This window comes from Hypanus sabinus, chromosome 14 (assembly GCF_030144855.1).
Source record: "Hypanus sabinus isolate sHypSab1 chromosome 14, sHypSab1.hap1, whole genome shotgun sequence".
Classification (NCBI taxonomy): Eukaryota; Metazoa; Chordata; class Chondrichthyes; order Myliobatiformes; family Dasyatidae; genus Hypanus; species Hypanus sabinus.
The window spans coordinates 25,423,195-25,450,223 of record NC_082719.1 but is presented as its reverse complement, the minus strand read 5'-3'; positions in this window follow the sequence as shown (position 1 = coordinate 25,450,223).

The following is a 27,029-nucleotide window of genomic DNA, read 5'->3' as shown; positions in this document are numbered from 1 at the left end:
AAGCCGCTTCCCTCAGCAATTTCCCGATTTAACCCCAGCCTAATCACAGGGCTATTTACAATGACCAATTAACCCTCCAACCGATACGTGTTTGGACTCTGGGAGCAAACCGGAGCACCCGGAGGAAACCCGCATGGTCGTGTCCAAGCTCCTTATGGGTGGTGGTGGGAATTGAACCCAGGTTGCTCGTACTGTAAAGCGTTGTGCTAACCAGTATGCTACGGTGCCACCCCAAAGTTTGCCACACAACGTGGCATTAAGAATGGCACAAAGTTCTGAATATTTGATTCTGTGTAGAAAGGGGTAGAATGAAGAGCTAACATTTCTTCAGCAAAGTTTCAGGTGATCAAATGGTGCTGGATGTTATTGACAGCAACACATCATCCTGTAGGCCTTGCTTTTCTACTAGGACATATACTACAGGTAAGATGCATGTATGCCCTCAATCTCCAACCAGTGCAATTAATCAAACTCAAAAGGCTGTAGATGCTGGAAGCCTGAAATAAAATCAATTAATTTTGGAAACCCTCAGCTGGCCTAGCACAGACTATGGAAAAACTGAGTTAACAGATAATGAATAGTTTTGATGTGAAGTTGCTTTTCTTTCCACAGATACTGTTTGACATGCTGAATGTTTCTGGCATTTTTGCTTTTATTATTGGACTAGATTAAAGCCCATGATTCTGGCAGCATTCATCATCCTTCACTCTGCGTAATCAGCAGAGTTACGATGACAGCTCATTGAACTAAAACTTTTGCTCTCTTTCTCCATGTGTGCTGTTAACCCTCTCCATTTTTTTCCCCATTTTATTTCAGATTTTCAGCATCTGAAGAATCTTATTTGTAAACTCCTCTGCTGCCTCTTTATAACCAAGTGCACGAACAACTCCTTTGATCGTGATACGTCTGATTTCTGATGAAAAGTCCTCAAAAGTCAAGCAGCTTCAAGTTTTTGGGTGTTGGCATCTTATTAGATCCATCATGGGTTTAACACATTATTACAATCACAAAGAAGGCACAGCAGTACCTCTATTTCATAGGAGTTTGATGAGATTTGGTGTGTCACCAAAGACTCATGAAAATCTCTATAGATGTGCAGTGGAGAGGTTTCTGACTGGTTGCATCACAGTCTGGTCCGGAGGCTCTAATGCACAGAATCAAAAGAGGCTGCAAGTGACTGTAGACTCAAGACAGCTCCATCCCACAATTGAGGACATCTCTCAGGACATCTAGATGAGGCTTGACCCAAATGCAGAGCGGTGGAGACAATTCAGTGTGGAGTTTTCATTTTAATAATAAACTGCAAAATAACAAGCCATGAAGGGCCACAAAAGAGGACAGGTGCTTAACATGACAAGGAGGCAAGATATCTAAATGCTAGGAGCAACTAGTTGAGGCTGTCTGGTTTAATGAGTGAACAAGGATTGTGAAATGAGAGCTGGGTTTAAATTGGCTGCGAGTGATGAGTTGGAAACAATGGGCAGGTGACTCCTGTTAGCTGGGTAGAGGCTGGGAGATACCTGTCTTATGTAGGCCTGAGGGGACCCTCCCCCCTCTTATGGCTGGCACCAGGATGATCCGGGTGGGTCCAGTAGAATTCCTTGTTGAGCGATGGATCCAAGTAGTTGACCAGATATTGCAGACTGGATCCACGATGATGAACTGGTGAACCGTGTACACTGGACCACTTCCCTTCATCCTAGGTTCTGGAGGAGATGGTCAGGTTGGTTCAGTGGTCCGTGGCCAACAGGCTTGAAACAGGACATATGGAAGGTAGGTGTAATCCTAAGGGATGGTGGCAGCTGGAGAGAGAAAGTGACTGGATCGATGCGATGGGTAATCTTGAAGGGGTCAATGAACCAGAGGAGAGCTTGTGGGAGTAGGTGGACAGTCCATCACAGACCCCAGGCTAACGTAACCCGGCTGGGCACCACCGGCAGTTGGCTTAGTGGCAATAGGCACAGTTGGCAGCTACAATGTCCTTCCATGCCCTCTTCCAAGCACTCTGGCAGCAAAACAGGGCCCTAGCGGATGGGATCTCCACTGTTGGCTCATCCACGGGAAACAGCACATGCTCATGTCAACAGGTGAGTGAGCAAACTCCGCTGGGTCAACCGCTGGTTCACTCATCCTGTCAGAACATGTGGAGGATGCTTGATTTAAACACAGACCAGTGGAGATAATATAGGGGTGAGTAATAAACTGCAAAATAACAAGCCACAAGGGGCCATAAAGGAAGCAGGAATAGATACTTAATACAACCAGGCAACAAAGTAACTGAAGGCTAGGAGCAACTGGTTGAGGCTGGTTGGCTGGCTTGATGAGTGAACAAGGATTATGGATAAGAGCTGGGTTTAAATTAGTTGCAGGTGATGAGTTGAAAATGAATGGCAAGAGACTCCTGCTACCTGTATGGAGACTAGGATGTGACTGCCTCTGCAGGCCTGACAATATCTGCAGGAGGTGGTGCTTCAAATGGTGCTACCCATTACTGGGGACCCTCATCATCTGAGACATGACCTCTTTTTGGTCCTACCATCAGGGATGAAGTACAGGGGTCTGAAGACCCACACTCAATAATTCACAAACAACTTCTCCCCCTCCACCATCAGATTTCTGAAATGTCTATAAATCCATGAGAACCATCTCACTATTCCTGTTTTTCCACCATTTATTTATATTGCAATTTATATTAATTTTATGTCTCTCCACTGGATAGTTTCCAAAAGCAACAAATTTCATGTCATATAAGAGAGTGATAATAAACCAGTTGCAGATCCCAATTCTGGTTGCCTTTATCATTTACCATCTGTGTGTCAAACATACCTGAAGGCCGACACAAACTATATGTTGTAAACTTGTAGGTCATCACATGCCAAACTGTTGTCAGGCTGGTGATGCAAATTGGTAGATATGGGCAAGATACTTGCACATAGTGAGTCTCCTAGATCCAATCAGTGGAGCCTTGAGCTCTATCTTCTATCTGAGTTTCACAGGGACTAATACCCTCGATCCTTATAGGAAGATTCACTTGTGCTGCCCAGGGTGGGGACTGGGGGATGTAGGGGCTTTGTATTGGAGTGGCAGGAGGATGGGAACCAGAGCAGATAGTGGAGTGATTCTGGGTAAAAAATGATGTTAAGCCTACACACAAAGAAGAGAATTGAAAGGTCATTCATGCTGGGATTAATGTTCTGAATTGCATCTATTTATTTCAATGCAAGGTGAATTGTAAAAATTGTACACATCATCTTTTCATGAAGACAGGTTCACTATATCCTATTTTACTTCCCCATTGCTGACTAAAAGGGATCTACCTATAGAACATAAACCAGCACGAAATGGATACAGGCCCTTCGGCCTACAATGTTGACTTTATCACTCACCTGGACAGCGAGGTTATTTAACTTACCAACCAACATGCATTTGGAATGTAAGAACCCAGAGGAAACCCATGCAGTCACTAGGAGACAATGCAACCTCCACACAGAAAGCACCTGCAGTTGGAATTGAACCAGGTCTTCATGTTGCTACCCTTTCCCCTGTTTATTGTGTCAGAAAGGAATGTATTACTGTTGTAGGTCCTGCAACTGTTCCTTAAATGTTAACCATTATTATCCACAGTCTTGCCGTTCAATGAAATTGCTCAATCTATTATAGCCAAACGGATCCTTACACTTTCATAGGACCATAACAGACTTTTGAAAATGTTAAATATCATTTAATATTCAGTTCCTGGCAACTGTCATCCTGTAGACATAATAATGGTACTATATCAAATAATTTTCAACTCCTTCTACATTAATTTACCTTCAGTTGTGCATTTTCTTAACATTGAGATACTCAGCAGGTCATGCAGCATGAGGGAAAAGAGAAACTGAGTTTAACATTTCAGGACAAAGAAGTGAGAAGAGGAGAAAACAAGTTACTTTCAAATTTAAAAGAGGTTAGCGGACGGATGGATAGAAAAATGGAATCTCTCTGACAGGTTGAGGCCAAGATGGCTGCGTGGATACAATGCATCCAGTTGAATGGTTGTGGTTATAGGGAAAGAGCACAAACTAACAACCATAAAGCTGCAGGATGTAGAGCTGTAAGGAGAGCCTGGCAGGTCAGGTTGAGGAAATGGAGAGTAGGAAATGTAGACAAGATTACAGATATGTGACTTGAGCAAAATCAACCAGTGCTGACACTTAAGTTTACACTGGGCCTTGATGCAATGGAGCAGGGGGCAGATAACCCCTAATGGGAGCATATTTGAGAGTTTAATTGGAAAACAATTCACCTGCATTGCCCCTGTGGACTGAAGTTTGGTGCCCCAAAAATTGGACATTCAGTCTGTGTATTATTTCTCCCATGCACAGGAGACCACTGAATACAGGATACTATGCTGAAAGAAATGGAAGCAAAAGAGAGGTTTCTTGAGGAGTGCTCCCTTGGTGATAGGAAGGAAAGAGATGAAAAGATAATTGTTGCATCACTTTATGGGCAAGTGTTGAAAGGAAGGAAGTGACTGGCCAAGAATGAAGAGCAAACCACAGATTTGAAAAGAGAGCTTATTTTCTGGAATGCTGAAGGGTGAAAATAGTGGAAGATGTGTCTGCTGGTGGAGACTCAATGAGGGTGGCAGGGATTGTGAAGGATGATACAGTGAATGTAGTAGATGATGGGGTGGTGGGTCAGAGCCAAAGGAGCTCAATCCTTTCTTTGTGCAGGAGGAGAGGATTGAGACAAGAAGTGCAGGAAGTATTTGATGTGTTGGCAATGGTTTTAGAAATTACGGTAGAGAGGAATTCATGGTTTAAATAAAAAAAGAAGCATATCTGTTCAGCCTCTACATTGGAAGAAATGTAACTGAGGAAGAGGAATGGTCTGAAAGGAATAGAGACCCTGCAGGAGGCTAAGTAAGGGAAACTATGAGTTCCTCCAGCATTTTGTGTGTGCTCTTAAGCTCTTTGTGAGGGTTTGTGGGCCTGTTGTGGATGTTTTTTTCACTACATGGAGAGAGATAAAGAGATCCAGAAAGGGAAGAAAGGAGACATAGATGGGCCATGTGACCATGACCAGGGTAGAAATGACAGCATGATCATTTGACAAGCACATATGTTCAGCCAAGTGAAGCATGTATTAGTGGAGAGAAAACAATTGGTTTCCTGATCAAGGAAGAAGTGGAGGGCCTCGGACCAATCTGTATTTTTTATACACGGACCAGCTCTGTTGGTGCCTTCTTTTCCATCTTTTTCTATAAAAATTTGATTATCCATATCCAACTTTTAAAATATTTTCTCTCCTTAATATTCCATATTTCTCTCACCAAGACTTTCTCCTGCTCCCCAACATCTAGTTTGAAGCACTATTAACCTTATGACTTGCCACATCTCTGATCCCAGCACAGTTGAGATGCGATCTGTCCTAATGGAATAGCTCTCTCTTTCAGTAGAGCCTAACAAACTGAAACTCTCTCCTCCCATACCAGTCAAGCTTTTATCTCCCTGTTCCTATGAATCATTTGCCAATTCATTCAAGGTACAGGTATACTTTAAGGTTATTTCCTTTGTGGTTCTGGGTTTTTGTGTGTGTGTAAACTCTACCTACTCAAACCATTCAGGCAGAATCTTCTGCTGTGCCTGCTAAGGCAATGTTATGTAAATGAACCACAAGAAGACCCTTCCCCTCCACTCCAAGGATGGAGGAAATATACCAGGTTAGCCTTATAACCTTTAGTTTCATGAAGCTGGTTTCATGAGTCCTCCTAACAATGTTGTTCACTTCTACAACAACCTTCTTGTTTCACTCCAGCATGTGATGTCACACTGCAGACTTCTCTTGTAGTAGTTGTTTTTCCACCCTAATGGAATCTTTTGCTCTTTGCAGTCAAGGCCTCCGAATCTAGGCCAATATAGGTCAGCAAACTCTTTTATTTTGTTGGTTCTCCTCTGCAGTCTGTATTGAACGTGATTCCACATGGTATAAGGAACCTTCCAATGATTCATCATCAAAAGTTCGACAGAACTGCTCCCCTGGAATGCAAGACAGAAAATACAACCCCACTGTTTATGAGTGAAGGGAGGGTGTAAAGCTGCTTACTGCCCTGTTAAGCAAGTGTCAGAAGTGGGGAAAATGTTGAAATCTATAACAAAGGATGTAATAAAATAACAGATTCAAAAGAATAATAGTATTGAGCAGAGTAAATACAAATATATGAAGAGAAAAATCACCTTTGACTATTCCACAATAATCCTTTTGAGCATGTGGCTACTAGAGTAGATAAGGGGGAACCATTTGGTGGAATTTTTGAGCCTTTGGAAAGTTTTCAATAAGGTCCCACAAGAGGTTTATTAACAGAGTTAGAGCACATGAAATTGGTGGCAATGTATGCACTTGGATTGAGAATTGGCAAATCAGACAGAAAGCAAAGAATGGGAGTGAACAGATACTTGTCAAGTTGCCAGATAGCATACCATAAACATTAATATTTGGCCCCAATTGTTCACAGTCTATGTTAGCAATTTGCATTGGTGGATAAAATGCCATGTTTCCAAACTTGCAGATGATCGATAAGATTGAGAGTATGGATGACTTGTCCAGGAGATAAGGACAAGCTGAAATTATGGGCAAGAACGCAGCAACTAAAAAAAAATTAAATGTGAAGAAACCCATTTTGGTGCACACAACGGAATTGCAGAGTATTTGTTGAATGGCATTAGTGTTTAAAGGGTCCTGGGTGTACTTTTACACAAACCATTAGGGTCCAACCAGAGGAATAACAAACAATTAGGAACAAAATGGTATTGGAAGCACAAGATTGTAAAATTGTAAGCTGGAGCAAACACAAACTCCTAGAGGAACTTAACAGTTCTGGCAATATCAAGAAGGCAATGGAACAGTTGATGTTTAGGATTAAGAACTTGGATCAGGACAGGAGAGATGGCTTGAGTGAGAAAATAAGGGGTGAAGAGCAAGGAAGGAGCTGGCAAACAATAGGTGGATCTTAGTGAGGTTAGGCAGCTGGAGCCAGGTGGGTGGGGGAAGGAGTAAAGATAGCAACAAAGGCTGGGAGATGATTGGTCAGAACAACAAAGAGTTGCAGAATATGGAATCTGAAAGGAAACGAGATGATGCGTGAAACCAGATTAGAGGGGAATACTGGGTAGGTGAAAAGAATGGGGTAAGGATAGGATTGAGAAGGCATAGAGTGTGAGACTTACACAGATGAAAACAGAATGGGGAGGAAGGGAAAGGAAATGGGTAACAAGTACACGTACAAAAGTGTTGGGTAACAAGGAACTGGGAGGGTACTGGAAAGAAGAGTGAATAAGAGGACCTGGGTGGATCAGAAAGGAAAAGAAAGTAACAGAGATGGCATAGGCTACCTAAAGTAGGAGAATTCAGTGGGCATGCCATTGAAATGTCGACCAGCTAGGTGGGATATGAAGTTCCAGGTCCTTTCATCTCCATTTGGCTTCAAGCTTGCAGTGGAGGAGCTCAGGGTTGGCATGGAAACAGGCAGGGGAATTGAACTCAGTTGCAACTGGAAGCTCAATATTGCAACTGGAATTAAGGTAATAAAATGACTTGAATGCTGAATTAAGTAAGAGAGATTGCAATTGTATATTGCCATGCTTCAATCCATCTGGTACAGGTTTGTTCTCCTTACTTAGTAGGTATGCATTTACCATGGAAGATGGGCAGCAGAATTTACTGGTCTAGTTCCCGCTATAGTAAGTTTGCCATTTGGGAGTTTGTGTAGATGGTAACTGTATTTGGTAGAGTTGAGAAGAATGAAGGAGATCTCATTAAAACTAAATTCTTAATGAATTAGATGGATAGGCTGTATCCCCTGGCTGGCAAATATACGAAGGATTAAGGTGCACTATTTTGAATAAAGGTTGGGCCAGTTAGGACTGAGATAAGGAAAAAAATTCTCAAAAAGAATCCTCAAAATTCTCTTCTCTTCAGGGATCAAGAGGCTCAGTTATTGTGTTCATTGTGAACACAATGAAATCAAGGAAAATGGCCTTGACATGATCTTGATGAAAGTTGAATATGTTTGAAAGGGTTGGATGGGCAAGTTCTCTTTCTATTTCCCATGTCATTATAATTGCAAGCTTTTCATTAACATTCTACTTTTGCTTCATTAAAATTTCTATTCCTTTAATCAGCCAAAGAGCTCTAGCTTTAGAGGTCAAAGTTTATAATTAATCAGATGTGATATACACTTAAGTAATATCTTTCTTGAAGGCTTTGGATTATGTGTTTTCTCTTTTACATAGTAATCTTTAGTTCCAATTCTTTAAGGATTGTTCACTGAAATTAGCTCTCCTTGGATAATCTAGAAACTATTTTTATTATTATAGATCATTTCTTTTTCTTTTCCATAATTAGTTAAATATAGTTCTTGGGAAGGAAGAGGAATGAAGAGAATTGTATTTCACTGAGAGTGTGTTTGGTGAACAATGTTCATAAAATCAGGAGGTATGGAATAGAACTGCAGAAACTCTCTGACTTTACTCCATGCATATTGATATTATAAAGCACAAGAGGCCAGATCCCCAGCTCCTGCTCTTATTTATTAAGTTCTTATATTTTTGAATCTGTATCTAACTGGCAAATTAACCAAATGAAATAACTTCTTCCAACCCGGTCTAGTGCTTTCAATGTTCACAAAGTGGTCTTCACTACACTGGGGAATCAAAAACACAGGGTGGATACCCCTGACCTCCCTTTTGCATTGCACATTAATTCTCAATTCCACTCCCATTCTGGCCTGTCTTTCTGTGTTGACTTCTACTGGCAATGAGGCTCAAATATAAAGTGGAAGAACACTTAGCAACCTCTGGTATGAATATTGAATTCTCCCCCCAGAGAGGCTGCTCTCTCATTGCTTCCCATTATCACACTTATGCTCCTTTCCCTTTCTTGCTGACAGTCAATACTCAAAAATTCTAAGCAAATTTATTATCACGATACATATAGAGAGTGGTAGCTGTGTGGAATGAGCTTCCAGTAGAAGTGGTAGAGGCAGGTTCAGTATTGTCATTTAAAGTAAAATTGGATAGGTATATGGACAGGAAAGGAATGAAGGGTTATGGGCTGAGTGCGGGTCAGTGGGACTAGGTGAGAGTAAGCGTTCGGCATGGACTAGAAAGGCTGAGATGGACTGTTTCTGTGCTGTAATTGTTATATGGTTATATGTATGTCTCCATATACAACCCTGAGATTCATGTTCTTTCTGAGACTCATATTTCTTATTTCCTGATTATCTTGACCATCTCAATATGGTCCTGTCATACACCTCACTCTTTCCCCTGCTCTGCTTTGAAAACTGTAGACTTCCACTTTTGATACTGGTATTGATATTTATTTATTATTGCCACATGTACTAAGACACAGAAAACAGCTTTTCTTTCCATGTCATCCAAACATATCATATCATAGGTGGAGGTTGACCTTGGACATTGCATCCTAGCTGTCTATGTGTTTTGCCAGCTCATACACAAGCAAGGGCAGTGTGACATGGAGAGCAAGCCATTGCCCTTGTAGCAGTCTTTGCCACTCCATGCAGCTGTTGAACACAAAGGAGCGGCAGAGACTGATACTGTTTGGCACCAGCGCATTGCAGGACTTGCCAAGTGTTGAACGCAATGCACAACTGTCTTAGGGACTCCTGCTCTGGATTTTTCCTTAGGGTTTACTCCTGAAGCCTCTGCTATGAGTGGATAAAGCTGCAAGGAAACAGGGGTTTGAGATCAGAGATTTCCCTCTCCTAGATGGAATGGCAAACACAGCTGACAAGTCCCATCTGCCCAAAGCAACTGGTTTTAAGACGCTAGTAACCCACCTTTACCCCTTTCCTGTCAGTAGAAACAGTTCCACCAGATTTAGTAACTGAGACACACGTGAAGGCCAGGAGCTGGACTTGACTGTCAGAGGCTATTTAGGACACATGCCATTGGGAGCATCTAATAGGAATTGGGAGCTTATCCTCTTTACCATCCTTGGCTGTAATGACATTAATGAACCATTTCATACAGAATTACATCAGAAACAGAATCAGAGGATAGTTTAACAGTTCCAGAGAAAGTGCAGTGCAGATAGACAAATAAAGTGTAAGGGTCACACTGAGGTGGTTTGAAAAGTCAAGAGTTCATCAAGTTCAGCCTCTCCATTAGCTTAGAAGAAGAACTGATGACCCAAAATGTTGCTTGGTTACTCCAACGTTTCTGCGTTTGTTTCAGATTCCATGTTCTGCAGTTTTTGTTTCCCAATCAATAACTCTGTTTTTCTTTGTTATGCATTGTTACAACTGCTAAACGTACTGATTTTACTACAATTTTATAACTCTGTAATTTCATATTTATACTTATCTGGATTTTGCTCATTTTAGTTATTTAGCTGTACAAACTAGTGTTATCAACTGTTAAGTAGCCACCCATTTAGATATTTGTCTCTCCACATGCATTGTGTTTGGAATCAGTCAGAATCTTGGCTGATCAGTATTTCAACGTGACATTTATCTATCGTTGACGCTAAGCTGTTTATATGAAGGTTGTAACATCATTCACTTCATTCCAATGGCATTTAAATTACATTAACGACAAATGAATTTCACTCCCAAAAACGGTCTTCTGTAATTTGTTTAGCTAAGAATAGATGAAAATCTCAGTAAAACATCATTTCTTTGAAGCTGCAGAAATGTATGTTTAATTGGAAACAATTCCTTCTTTGACAGAAAATTCTGCTGTCCTTATCATATTTAAATTGGACAAATGTCAATTTGATTTAGCACTGTACACAGATGATTTAACTACTACCTAATGCACATTTGTTTAAATTCCCTCTAGTTGACAAAAATCACTCAAATTCAAATTATTAAAGTAGGATATTGCATGTGTTGTGTAGAAAGATAAGCCAGAATAAAGTCCGTGTTATTTTATCGAGCTGGTCCACATTACTTTTAAGAGTTAAAACAGAATTTCTTCCAGCACCTGCAATTATTCAGTGTGACATTGCTTTTGTATCTATTTTATTTAATACCAGCCATACTTCAATGGTTTCCTTGAGTGAAAAAGTACATAAATTAATAAAATTTGCTTTAAAGCAATGGCCTAGAAATTACCTTGTTCCACTAGGCATGTGCTGTTTCATTACAGCACAGTTTGCCAAAGACTATTTTCATAATGGTCTTGCCGCTGCAAAATTTAACCCAAGCAACGGAATCAGTGTTGCACTAAAACAAGGCAGAAGGAATTAATAATCTGCAGTTGGGACCTGATGGTTCTGCAATCCCTATGATTATGGGGATTAGGACGCTGAATACTCTGGATCAGGAAAGTTGTGAGATTGGAACAAGGAAAGTCTTTTTTGGGGAGAGGGGTGGGCTATTGGGGAAGCATCATGAAGACTGAGAGTGGAAAGCTTTGAAATTAATGATTATTCTAGGAGTTAAAAAGAATAGCATATAGTCCATCTTGCTCTGCAACATTCCAGTGAATCATTGGACCATCCAAAGCTGATGTCTCACAAGCAAGAATGTGATTTACCCTGGAAAGGTTCTGGTTAAATTCCCAGAGTGACATGAAACAACCAGAAATGTTCATAATCATATTTCAATCAGCGTAGAATGCTTTTTCAATTGCATATTGCTGAAATAAACACTACATAATTGAATTTCTAGCTCAATAAGTTTAATATATATTCTGTTATTAGTATGAAAAAAATAACCCAGCAATGTGGCAAGGAGGAATTGCAAATGGCTAAAGTTTGCTGACAATCTGCACTGATGCAAAAAACCCATAATGATGCATAACCCATGCAAAAGACTGATGCTGTCTTAACATTGTAAAATGCAAAAGATGTTGTATTTGAGTCAGAAATAATAATTAAATGTTGCAGAATGCTTGAGGACAATATATCTAATGTGGAGTGACACTTTTATGGCAATATTTATGTTCTATCAATCTTTCAAGTCCAAAAACATTAAAACTTTGGTATTATTTTCTAGTAGTAATAAATAAGTGTTAGAGAATTCTGACTGACTTTTACCGTTCTTATTTCTTCCCTTCTCGGAAACCAATTGCTCATTTCTTCCCATTATCATTCTTTAGCAGTATATCAAATTCCTTCTCTGTTCTTGTTTTTTTCCTTACCAAGTCCCCTAATTCCATTGGTTATGCAGACATTTGGATCAAACTTCTTCTACTACGCCCTGGACAATTTATTTTAGTTAAATGAAGAACTCCAACTCGTATGAATGTTTGAACTTATTTGATCGAGTGACCCATCTTGCGAATTGATTGTACAGATTACCAGTGGAGTGCAGCCTCTGCAATGCAGCCTATCATTCCACTGATTAAACACTGGAGGGCAGCCCCCAAACGAGAACAGGCCATCTCCAGGATGGCAGCAGCACGCATCCCCACAGCTTGAGGTCTAGTCATTACAACCGAGGCCCCACAGTTCCCACGCCACCTATCACACCACCAAACAAGGGGAATAGGCCTGCGGCATCTTTCATTATCCATGTCCAACAGGGTCGTGTGGTCACGAGAAATGTCCAAGACAATCACCCACAGTTTCATTGCATGCCACCTTCGCACACTGACTTCAAAGCCTTCGAGTAGCAGGCAGCAACATGGTCCGCACCCAGGCCAGCTCCTCTGAACCAAGTCTGGCTCCTTTGATATGCCAGCTGGCTCCAGTCCTGACAGGCCAGCTGGCTCCACCAACCGCACTCTGGACACCTTGGCCCGCTGCACCGATTAATGAGCAGCTCACTGATGAGGTAGACACACAGCACCCAAAGCTCTTGGAGTCCAGCACATCTTGCAACTGTATAAAAACAAATTTAACAAAGAGAAAAGCACCTTTGGTTGGCCTCAGAGAGGCAGCTGCGTCCGAACACACCACCACCTTACCAGAGATGCGCAATTCTTAACTTTTTTCAGGATTATCCCTCTGAGTTCTCTAACCACCCATCATTTTTAAATTCAAGTATCTGTATAGCTGAATGACTGACTTATGAATATGATGTAGAGAAGTAAAGCTCTCATGAACTGCTATTTGAGCTCTCATGGCCTCAGAAGTGCTTGAAAATCAGTTTTAAAACTTCAAAACATAAAATAATTGAAAATCAGGAGAATCAGAGATGCACATACTTAGTTTCATTTTTACTTTAGCAAGAGGCACATATGATACGATGGCGTAATGATGTATGCCATTTGTGTACTTTTACATTTAACCCACAATGAATTACTTAAACAAAGAGTGCTTAATCAGGTAATATATTTACAATATTACTGAAATATTAAGTGCATAATAAGCTGGAGTTTATATTTTCATGGAGGATCACTAATGAGGCTGACTATGACCGTTAAAGCCACTGAATTTGCCTTGTGCTCCTATGAGAAGCTTTTCTTGTAATACTGAAGATGAGCAATAGATCTCAGCATCTCAAACATTAGCTGCTGCAAATTTTGGGAAAAGGTCTTCAGAGTTTACATGCTCATTTGAGATCTCCTCTTGATCCTCATGCAGTATTTGAACGAAGTGTTTTTGTAGGCAATGTCCATGGCAAAATAGAGCCAAAAGCCTTCAATTCCTCTTAGAGGTTGTTGGGAAAAAAATGCTCACTTGGATCTCTCCAATAGTCCCGTGACTCAGCCTTCACAGACCCTGCTGGGGAGCTGGCACATCATTACACAACGTTCTAGCTCTCTGTATTTGGTGAATCACGAGTCACAATCCCTTGTCAACAGTTTCTGCCGCTGAGAATATCTGCATTGCTTCATTTTGCTCCCAGTACAATGTTAGGAAGAAATTGCCAGGTAATTCTGGTGGGATCATTCCGTGCTAATTGGAATGTTTATTAGAAATGTGTGCTGACATTTTTTCTGCTGCATGATAGAACATTAAAGCTTTGCAATCATTGCTGCAGAATAAAACAAGCTGTCCCATTTTGTGTGTGGGATGATATTGAGCAGTGTGCCTTGATCTCAAAGCAGCACTCAGAGGATATCTGTCAGAAGAGATGTGGACCTTTTCTGTATGTTTATACACAATACAATATATTCTGCATGAATATGTCAAGTCATATTGATGGGTTTACCTCATACATTTAAAGCTGTTGTCATTAATGTTTAGCTGTGTGACTTCCTATAGATGATCAGCAAACATACCACATATTGCAATAAGCATTTAAATTTTTGTGCTTGCATGTTTCCAGTTACTTTTAGTTTTAATTATGGCCTTGTATCCAAATGGGCATAAAATTGCCTGCTTCCTCGACAGTCCCTGGGAAGAATCAAAATGATTTTGCTCCATTCTGCTGTGACCATTTCTGACAAGGGCTGCTCTGTTCAACTGCTGCGTGAGAATCAGGAAGCAGATTTTAAAGCAATGGCAATTTGTTCCAGGCATCACTTTAAAATTGGTTGAGAAGTATTTAAGGTGTCAGCACTCAGCTTGTTATGGGCAACATGGAATAAAAGACTTCTTCAGTTCTCTAATGCATGTTGTCTGGTCATTATTTTGACCTCTGCCAAGTATTTAGCTGGTAAATGCCGTCCTTTCTGAGAATCTGCTTGAGAGCCAATCTCCCACTGATGAACATCGCATTTCTGCCTCCACTTAGAGCAAAGCTCCCATCTGAGCTTCACCTTTGTAATGCTGCTTTAGTTTCTCTGATGCCCAGCAGGAAAAACTGGCAAGCAATACCTGAATGCAAAAGACGGTGTTTGTTTTATCAAGGTCAAATAGCTTTTATCACACCTTCTAAAACTAGGCATATAGGAGTAGGATTTTCTCTGTGCCATAGGGAGTGATATAGTCTATGTGTACTACCTGAAAATGATTACCTTTGTATTCCACATAACACAGAGGAAAATCTTCCATGTAGTGTGTACTGTTCAACATGCCAAAAACTGAGAAAGAAACAATTATATTTAAATTCACGTTGTATTCCTATTCCATCCTGAGGAAGATTCTAATTTGCAGCCATGACTAGAGTAGAATGGCTACTTTCTGTTTCAATTCCCCTGAGCAAAAGCTGAAATGAAATCTTCACATAGCATGAACCACATTGATTAAACAGCCATATGATGGCAACGTTTTTCAGGTGCAAGCCAAAATGGAATTCTATAAAACCTATCCTCATTTTCTTAGTTAATATAGCAACCTTGGTTCCTTAATCAGTCCTTAGCCAGTCCTGATGAAGGGTTTCAGCCCAAAATGTTGACTGTTTAATCTTTTCCATCGATGCTACCTGGCCTGCTGGGTTCCTCCGGCATTTTGTGTGTGTTGCTTTGGGTTTCCAACATCTGCAGATTTTTTTGTGTTAATGAAGTAACTAGATTGGTGGGAAAATGTAGCCTATATATAATAAATGGTTTAAACATATACTCAAATTTTCACATCTTTCCATTTCGCCATTTATATTGAAGGTGTCACAAAACACCGGAACTTCATTGATGGTCCAAAAGATTTCTAGAGTTTTAAGATCTTTGACTTTGGCACATGAATAACACCCACCTCCACCTTTCTACCATTCTCTTACCTCAAGGTTGTCAGTCAATTTATCCAGACTGCAAGTCACAATGCATAAGCAAAAGGTCTGTACAATTATCTTCGATCAGCTCAGAAGTTATGGAAATTTATTAATCTACCCTTTTCCTCTGGCGCTGACTCTGGATAAAATCAGATTGTTTCCATCTTTAGCCCTAAACTGAGTATCCCACAACATAATCCCTCCATTATGAAGATCAATTTATTCAATTGCAGTTTTACACCTCTGCTCAAAACAGATTTTCTGTTAGGTCCTCACCTGAGCATCAAGACCCTCTGGATATGACTGCACTAATCATCTCCTGAGAGTCATCCATTTCCTGTAAATGTCAGCTCCCAATATTCCCCTTTCCATGCTCATTCAGCTGTCTATCTTTGCAGGACTCATTTATCTCCTGGATTCCAAATGCTACCAGTTGTGAATTCGCATCCCCAACCTCATTTTGTTTAAATTTATTCATGGCCTTCTCTTCCATATTTCTGCAACATTTGATTTTAAGAACTAGATGGAACAGATTTCAGTAGAACATGCTGACTCGTGTATTGGGTGATGATTTATTGCTATAATTCCAAAAGATTGCATTGCTGATGGATGCAAGGACTGTGCAGATAAAATTATAGAAATTTATAGCATTGAAGGAAGCTATTCAAAGAAAGCAAATACAAACTGTCAAATCATTCCTAAAAGCTGAAACTTTAACTTCCTGATAACATCTCTGGAAATATCCCCTGTACCTTCTTGGTTCGGTCATATCCTTCATTATTGAGACCTGACTATGCACTAAAATGCAGCTCTGGCTCATTACTGTCTAGTACATCCTCCCTGCTCTTATTCTCTGTAAGTATGGTAGCTGCAAAATGATGGCATGTCTCAGATGGGGGAAATCTTTGATGATGGATGTGGCCTTCTGAGGCAATGTCTCCTGTGGATATTCCCCATGGTGGGGAAGAATGATGAATTGGGCACAGTCCACCACAGAAGCAGTCCCACATACACCCCTGTGGAACACCACTAGCCACCAGCAGCCAACCAGAAAAGGCTCCTTTTGTTCTTTGCCACCTGCCAATCAGCCAATGTTCTGTCCACGCTAGGTTCTTTTCTGTAAAACCATGGGCTTGTAACTTATTAAGCAGCCTCATGTGCAATCCCTTGATAAAGGCCTTCTGAAAATCCAAATATACCACATCTACCAATTCTCCTTTGTCTACCCTGCTTGTAATTTCTTCAAACAATTCCAACAGATTTGTCAGGCAAGATTTTCCCTAAAGACTACTCTGACATCGGCCTATTTTAACATGTGTCTCCAAGTACCCAAAAACTACAAGCTTAAAAATTGGCTCCAACAGCTTCCCAACCATTGAGCTTGGGCTAACTGGCCTATAATTTCCTTTCTTCTGCCTCCCTTCTTGAAGTGATATTTGCAATTTTCCAGTTCTCCTGAACTATGCCAGAATCTATAGATTCTTGAACAATCATTCCTAATGCTTCCACAATCTTTTCAGCCCCCTTTTTCAGAACCCTATGGTGTAGACCACCCTTGTTTGAAATTTATCTACCTTCAGATCTTTTAGTTTCCCAGACACCTTCTGCCTAGTAATCACAACTTCACTAATTTCAGCCCCTTGACACTCCTGAACTTCCAGCATACTGTTGGTAACTTCCACAGTTAAGACCCATGAAAAATACTTATTCAGTTTGCCTAGTATTTGATTGTCCACCATTACTATCTCTCCAGTGTCGTTTTCAGTGGTCCAATATCTATTTTTGCCTCTCTTTTACTCGCTATATGTCTTAAGAAACTTTTGGTATCCACTTTGATATTATTGGCTAGCTTACCTTTGTATTCCATCTTTTCTTTCTTTATGACTTTTTTAGTTGCTTTCCATTGGTTTTAAATACTTTCCAATCTTCTAACTTCTCATTAATTTTTGCTCTATTATATGCCCTCTCTTTGGCTTTCATGTTGGCTTTTGACATCCCTTGCCAGCCATAGTTGTGTCGTCTTGCCTTCAGAATACTTCTTTGGAATGTATCTATCCTGCATCTTCCAAATTGCTCGCAGAAATTCTAGCCATTGCTGCTTTGCCACGGTAGTGTCCCCTTCCAATCAACTTTGGCCAGCTCCTCTTTCATGCTCAGTAATTTCCTTTACTCCACTGTAATACTGACACATCTGATTTTAGCTTCTTCCTCTCAAATCTGCGGGGTTAACTCTATTATACTATGATTACTGTTTCCTAAGGTTTCTTTACCATGAGCTCTCTAATCAGTTCCAGTTCATTGCACTACACCCAATCCAGAATCACTGATCCCCTAGTGGGCTCAACCGTAAGCTGCACTAAAAAACCATCTTGTAGGTATTCTACAATTCCCCCTCTTGGGATCCAGCACCAATCTAATTGTCCCAATCCACCTGCATATTAAAATCCCTTGTGACTTTTGTAACATTATCCTCTTACATACCTTTTCCATTTCCCATTGTATTTGTACACCACATTCTGGCTACTGCTCAGAGGTCTGCATGCAACTCCCATCAGGGTCTTTTTGCTCTTTGCACTTCCTTAGCTCTATCCACAAGGATTCTATACCTGTTGATCCTATGTCACCTCTTTCCCAGAGATAATTTCCTCTCAGCCATGACTCAGTGATGTCCACAACATCATACCTGCCAATACCCAACTGTGCTACAAGTTCATCTTCTTTATTCCATATACTGCATGTTTCAAATACAACACCTGCAGTCCTGTGTTCATCAGCCTTTTTGATTTTGTCCAATTTTTACATTGCAACTTATCCCGCTGACGGTAACATCACCAGTCTGTACTTGTTATCAGTCTGACTGCGCATTGTTTCTGTTTGTGAACCAACTGCCACATCCTTACCCCTATCACTTCAGTTCCCATCCCTCTGCCAAATTAGCTTAAACTCTCCCAAACAGCTCTATCAAACCTACCCATAAGGATATTGGTCTCACTCAGGTCCCTTTTGTACAGGTCATACTTTCCCTAGAAGGGATTCCAATGATCCAAAAATCTGAACCCCTGCCCTCTGCACCAGTTCCTCAGCCATGCATTATGTGTCATAGAGTCATAGAAAAAGCATAGCACAGAAATGGGCCATTTGGCCCATCTAGTATGTGCCAAGACATTTAAACTGTCTACTTTTATTAATCCATTCTTCTCTTAAGTGTGAAACTGAGCTCTCAAGCACTTGCGCTGGCAGATCATTCCACACTCTCACGACCCTCCGAGTAAAGATGTTTCCCCTCATGTTCCCCTTAAACTTTTCACCTTTCACCCATAACCCATCATATTCTGTTGAAGCTTCACCCAACCTCAGTGGAAAAAGCCTGCTTGCATTTACCCTATCTATACCCTCATAATTTTGTATACTCTATTAAATCTTCTCTCAATTTTCTTCATTCCAAGCAATAAAGTCCTAACCTATTCAATATTCCATATAACTCAGGTCTTCCAAACCCAGCAACATCCTTATCAATTTTTTCTGTGCCCTTTCCACCTCATTGAAAGAATATCTTTCCTGTAGGTAGGTCAATAAAACTGCACACAATACTCCAAATTTGGCCTCACCAATGTTGTATACAACTTCAACATGATGTTCCATCTCCTGTATTTAATACTTTGATTTACAAAGCCAATGTGCCAAAGGTTTTTTACGACCCTATCAACCTTTGACGCCACTTTCACTGAATTATGGACCTGTATTCCCAAATCCATTTGTTCTGCTGCACTCCTTAGTGACTTACCATCAACTGAGTAAGACCTACCCTGGTTGGTGCTACCAAAGTAAAACACTTTGCACTTGCCTGCATTGAATTCCTTCTGCCATCTTTCAGCTAATTTTTCCAACTGGTCCAGATCCTGCTGCAAGTTCTGATAGCCTTCCTCATTGTCCACTAAACACCCAATCTTGGTGTCATCTGCAAATTTGCTGATCCAGTTAACCACATTATTATTCAGATCTTTGACATAGATGACAAACAACAATGGACCCAGCACTGATCCCTGAGGCACTCCACTAGATACAGGCCCCCAGTCAGCAAGGAAATCATCTACTACCAATCTCAGGCTTCTTCCACAAAGCCAATATCTGATCCAACTTACAACCACATCTTGAATGCTGAGCAGCTGAATATTCTTGACCAACCTCCCATGCAGGACCTTATCAATTGCCATGTAGACAACATCCACGACTATTCTTATCCACACTGGTGTATGTCACAGACAACAATCCAGAGATTACCCCACTGGCAGTCCTGCTTTTCAGCTTTCCACCTAGGTCCCTAAATTCTTTCATCAGGACCTCTTTGCCTTTCGAACATATGCTATTGGTGCCAATATGTACCAAGAGTCCTGGCTACTCCTTCTCCCCCTTTAGAATGCTTTGGAGCCAATTCAAGACATCCCTGACCCTGGCACCTGGGAGGCAACATACCATCCTGGTGTCTATTGTGTCCATAGAATCTCATCTCTATGGAATCAGCTATCACTACTGCAATCTTCTTCACCTCTCTTCTCTTCTGAGCTACAGCACTAGATTCAATGCCAGAGACCTGGTTATAGCGGCTCCCCCCGATAGGTTGTCCTCCTCAACAGTATCCACAATGGTATACTTATTATTGGGGGGGAATGGCCATAGTGGTACTCTGTAATGACTGCCCATTTTCTTTCCTTCTCCTGACAGCCACTACGTTATCTGCTTTTTGTACCCTAGGGTTGACTACCTCCCTGTATAGCTCCTATTTATCATTTCCTCAGTCTCCTGTATGAGCCGAATGTCGTTCAGCTCCAGTAAAGCTGTACTGGCATCAGAGGAGGTTCGTCAGAATGATTCCAGGAATGAAACGGTTAACATAAGAGGAGCATTCGATGGCTCTCGGCTTGTACTTACTGGAGTTTAGAATAGGAGGGATCTCATTGAAACCTGTTGAATATTGAAAGGCCTAGATAGAGTGTTTGTGGGGAGGATGCTTCCTACAGTGGTTAAGTCTAGGACCAGAGGGCGCAACTTCAGAATAGAGGGGCCATCTACTTAGATCAGAGATAAGGAGGAATTTATTTCGCGAGATGTTAGTGAATCTGTGGAATCCATTGCCACAGACTGCTTTGGAGGCTAAATCATTGTGTACATTTAAAGTAGAGGTTGATAGGTTTTTGATTAGTGAGGTCATCAAAGATTGCAAGGAGAAAGCAGGAGACAGGGTTGAGAGGGCTAATAAATCAGCTATGATTGAATTGCAGAACAAACTTAATGGACTGAATGATTTAATATGTATGCAGGTTTTGCAACTCTTAATGTCAGTATATAGATTCTTGCAAATACCTGAATATTAAACTCAATTGAACATGGTTGTAGAGTGCAGAGTGCTTGTGTTAAATATATACTTACATACCAATTTTAATTCTTCAAACCAATCTTTTGGTTAAAGCAACATACAAGATACTGAAGGAACGCAGCAGGTCAGGCAGCGTCTATGAAGAGAAATGGAGAATCAATGTATTGGGTTGAGACCAATCCTTTGGACTGATTCAGGGATTCATATGAAGGATATCAAACCAAGACATTTTGACAGTCCATTTCCCTTCATAGATGTTGCCTGGCCTGTTGAGTACCCCCAGCATTTTCAGATCCCAGCACCTCCAAAAAGAATAGTCTGATTCCCAGTCAACCATGAAATGGTAAGTTAATATTTTGGCCATTATGGAAAAACTAATGTCTCATCAGAATATGACTTCAATTTTAATATGCTTTTTGTTAATGGTACTTTGTTGGATGTTTGCTTACAGTTGGCTGAGCAACCAAGCAATCGACATGTATATTAACCTACTGATCCGTCCTAATGAAGGGTTTCAGCCCAATAATGTCAACGCTTTACTCCTTTCTATAGATGCTGCCTGACCTGCTGAGTTCCTCCGGCATTTTGTACGTGTAAATGTACTGATCATTGTCCCTCACTTTGATTTTAAAACCTCTGCATTTTTCATGACAGAATTGTTGCTGGTGGCACATATGCTAATAAGTTTCACTCTCTGTAATGCTTCAATGTTGCATAATCCTCTCCACTGCAGCATTCAAATTAAAGCATTCACTTATACCAACAATCTACTTAGCCAACATCATTTTGGCTTCTCATCCTTGGTCAAGTTAATGATGGTTTGCTTATCCTTCGAATACATGTGGAGAATTTTGCAGATACAGCCTTGGTATTACCTCTCCAAATCTTTAAAGATAACTGCTGTTGATAATCCTCATCTACAAAGCATACAGAACAGCAGAGAACACAGTTGTCCATGGACCATAAACCGATTGAACTTTGAACTTCAAACGGTATTTTCCAAGGATGGTCATATGCACACTGCATATGATGATGACTATTATCATGGTTTCCTTAGCTGAGCGATGGCTCCCAAGATATGAAGTAGTCTCGATGTTTTACCATAAGAACCATTCTTGAGTACCCATTTTCTCCCAAAAGCCATTTCAAAATTACTTCTCAAAATGGAATTCTGCACAAAATTCTGCAGGATATAGGAAAAGAAGTACATTTCATAAAAAATAAGTTAAGGATGTTGCAAAACCCAACATTCACTGGACCATATCTTTGCAACTGGGGTTCAAAGCATTACTCTATTGCCACCTACTGAGAAACATTGGAATAAACTTTGAACTTGAACAAACAAAAATACCTAAAGTGCATGCCGTTCACCATATAGTTAACATGTCTGACAATGATTCTTAGTCAAATTTTGTTTGTGACAGAGTTTGAATTTTATAGCTAAATTTACAGCTAAAATAGAAGAATTATTGATATTAAACCACTGTAAAACTGGGTGTTGGACTTCCTAAACAACAGACTTCGGATAGCCAGGATGCACAACCACTCCTTCTCCATCATCCTAAGCACGAGTGTATTCAGGGCTGTGTGCTGAGCCAATTGCTGTACACTTTGGATACACTTGACTACACAGCCAAACACCTGAGTAATCACATTGTCAAGGTCACTGATGAGGTGACAGTGGTGGGACTCATCACCAAAATGCTGAGATGGCCTACAGAGAGGAAATGATAGAGCTCGAGGCCTGAGGCCAGGCAAATGACCTCTTCCTTAATGTCAACTAGACAAAGGAAATGTTTTCAACTTTAGGAGAACTTGTACAACTTATATCCCTCATTACATTGCCAGGACAGCAGTGGAAAGTGCGAGCAGTTTCAAACTCCTGGGTGTGTGTATATTGCGCAACCTCTCATGGTCCCAGAACACATTCTGCACAATCAGGAAAGCTCACCAATGTCTTTACTTTCTGAGGAGGCTGAAGAGATGTGGACTATGCTCACCTACACTCATGTCATTCTACAGATGGGCTGTAGAGTGCATCCTAACATGCTGCATCACTGCGTGGTATGGAAACTACAATGCGGCTAACAGGAAGGTTCTACAACGAGTAGTCAAAACTGCCCAATGCATCACTGGCACCACCCTACCACCATCATGAACATATATGCAGAAAGGTGCCAGGAAAGGGCCAGTAACATCAGGAAGTATCCCACCCACCCTGCTTATCAATTGTTTGTCCCACTCCCATCAGAGGCTATGTAACCTCCACGCCAGGGCTGTAATGCTTAGCATCACTTTATGGACATACAATCAATGTGCACAGTATAACCTATCTTATATATTTATATTTATTGTGTTTTTTCATTATTGTGTCCTTTATTTTGTTGGATTTTTTTTTGTTCTGTATTGGATCCAGAGTAACAATTGTTTCATTTTCCTTTACACTTGTATACTAGAAATTACATTAAACAATCTTGAATCTTGACAATAGATATAGCAGGACCCTCAATTTTACCTTTATATACTTGGCTATGGCATTAACATGTCTTTAGAATTAGGACAAGCACAAAAAACTAACTTTTCCATGGAAAGTTGAATCTTAGAATTAAGAATGATATGAGTCTTCTGGGGACCAATGATGGTCAGCACCTCTTTCATTAAGGATTCTATATATATATAGTAGATATTTCACTGAATGGTGCAGCTTTCTCATCAGTTCATTGGTGGTAGCACTGCTCAGCTTAAAATGACAACTCAAGTTTTGAGTTCTTAAAGTGAATACCTACTTTGTTTAGCTACTCATCTTGTTTTTTTTAACAAATTTGTTCCAATTTAAGTTGCATGCTGCACTGGCAAAATGAATTCCAAAATTCATATCTTGCAACATCATTCCTCTCAGCACTTCGATGTAAGAGAATGGACAATCCTTTGGATACACAGTTTTGACCACTCTCATCCAAAATACTATCATGGGAGGCTGTTCTAGGTAAAATGTAAGACAAGCATGATTGTTCTTGTGACATTTGTCAAATCAGTCAGTTTTCTGATAGTGACTGTAGCCTACTCCACCCCTACCCCCACCACTGTGGAAAGCATACAATTACTTGACTATGGGGTGATCACACATTTCCCCAGAATAGTGTTTAATATCCAGCAATCCCAAGAGTTTGAGGTGTACTAGGTGGTACCCATGATCCTCTACTTCATATCTGACATCGAGTTTAGTTTCCTGCCCTGAAACTCCCATCTCCATGGCAGCCTACTTGCACTTCATCAATAGCTGACAAATATTTAAAACAAGTTTTGAAGGATTTACTCTGCTGACCAATATTTGATTCTAACCAAAGCCTCTTGCCCTTAAATACATCTGTACCTCTAAAGTGAGATCCTGACTTGAATAAGTATTGACCATCAGGTCAACTACATGAGCCAAAAAATGCTGGGAGCTTTTTTTAAACTTATTCAAATGGACTGATCTTTGCAAAATTACACATACAATTATTTAATCGTGAGCTAGCACGGATGAGGCAAACAGCAACTCCAGATGACAATTATTGGGAAAGACTTGGACATGCAAGGTTATTGCATACACTGAGGAAGGGGAAAGAAGCAGGTAACCTTGGCAATGTGTAGGCGTCTATGCAAGAATTTGCTCTGTCTCCCATCATGAATATTTATTTCCATTTTCTAACATTGCTGAAACTTGACCTGGCCTCAGCTTTTCTACTGCTGAAACTCATCCTTGCCTTTGTTAATTGTACTATAGGCGACACTGAAAATAGATTAAAATAAAATTTAAAATAACTAATACAATCATAGTAGCAATTTGAAATTTTATTTAATGAATATAAATTAACTGAAAATATTAACTATTAAGAAAACTAAACATATAAAAGTACACAACTTCTCATACATTTCCATCCAGACTCCATTCAAATCAAAATAAGGGAGCACATAGAAAGTGTACCTGGACCCGCAGCTCTAGATACTTGTGATCAGACCATGAGCTAAATCTGGCAGCGGAGCAGGAGGCGTGCAGATATCTGACCAAAGGAACCAACTAAAGCCCTGAACTTTAATAAACCAACTTCCATAGAAAGGACCTCAACACCTTTTAGAAAATATAACTAAAGAATTTGAACAGTTAAGAGAAGTTTGAGCTTATTAGAAAAAAAAACATGGATTTGTAAAGGGTAGATAATTCATATTTCTTTTCAAGCAACAAAAATAATACACCTGCCCATTCACCTCCTCTCTCACCTCCATTCTAAACCCCAAACAGTCATTCCAGATGAGGCAACACTTCACCTGCAAATCTATTGAAGTCATCTACTGTATCTAGTATTTCCAATTCGGTTTCCTCAACATTGTACAGACCCGAGCTAAATTGGGGGACCACTTAGTCGAGCACCTCCACTCCATCTGCAAAAAGTGGGATTGCCCAATGTCAATGATTTGAATTCCTATCTTCATTCCCATTTTGACATATCAGTCTTCTGTCACGATGAGGCCACTCTCAGGGTGCAGGGGCAACACCTCACATTCCATCTAGCTAGCCTCCAATTTGATGGCATGGATATCGATTTCTCCTTCTAGTAATTTTGTTTGTTTTTACTGACCTCGCTCTATCTTTTACTATTCCCTCTCTGGACTCTTACCTCTTCTCCTCATCTGCTTATCACCTCCTCCTGGTGGTTCCCCTTCTCTTTCTCTCCTCCATTAGATTTCTTCCTTTCCAACCCTTTAACTTTCCCAATCATATGGCTTAATCTATCATCTTCTATATTGTCCTCCTTCTCCTCATTCTACCTTTTTATCCTGGTATCTTCTTCCCTTCCTTTTCAGTCCTGAAGAAGGGTCTCAGCCCAAACGTCGACGGTTTATTCATTTCCATACATGTTGCCTGACCTGCTGAGATCACCCAGAACCTTATCTGTGTTGCTCTGGATTTCCAGCATCTGCAGAATCTCTTCTGTCTATTAATTATAACATTGCTAACTAAATTTATGAGTATGTAACTAAAGAGATAAACAATCATAATTTACTTAAACTTCTGGAATACACTTTACATGAATTAACATAAGCAAGCTGGAAATGACGTCCAAGGAAGTGAAAGAAAATTACTGACCTCGTAATTGAGGTAGTAGAAAACAGATGGGATAATGATAATGGGTGTGTACTTTAACTAGAAATACATGTATTTGGTAAATGAATGGAAAACTGGCAGGCTATCAAACACAGAACTCGAAATGGGAGTAAGCCATTTGGCCTTTGCGCCTTCTTTAAGAGCCAACACCTACCCACAAGCAGGAAGGAAGTAAGAAAGAGTTGCAATAGTCAAGTACTTATTGGCAGATCTGATTGAATCAACATCCCCAATTGGCACCAATCACATTCACTGGTGAGTTTCAAGAAGCCCAGAAAATCAGTGGGTATTACATTGAAGTGTTTTGAAATATTGTTGTAATTGAGCAATTAACAGCCAGCCTCTGTCAAAGAGATTGCCAATGCATTGCCCAATTTGTTTGCATTGTGAAATTCCAAAAATGCTATATTTGAGCTAGTTTCTCAATTTCACTGGTTATTTTCCCCCTCCACCCAGAGCCATTCACTTCTATTGATAATGTAGATCAATATCCTTTTGAGATGCATCAACTGAGAAATTCAAAGCAAGTTTCTTCTTTAAGATGTAAAAATAAAATGAACACAACAGAAACTGTTAATAGTAGAAGAATATTAACAACAAATTCAAATCTTACCTTCCTCTTTCGAAAACCGCAATTGTTTAGGCATTTGGGTAACAGGTAAGGGAAGGTGCAGGTTGAGTGGGGATGTCTTTTATAAAGAAACTGCACCCAATTTAGAAACTGTAATACCACATAGATTACATCCCATAGAGAGAACAGGCTAAGGTTTCCCTCTGCTGGTTGCTTTGCTAATTTTTTTGCTTCATACAAGTTGTAATTACTGTTGATGTTTACAGCAATGTACACAAGGAAACCACAAGAAATTAATCAAATATAGACGATACAAGAAAGAACATAATTAGAAAAAAAGTGCATTGTAGTGCAAAGTGTTGAAGAAAAAATAGTTAGAACCATTACAACACAG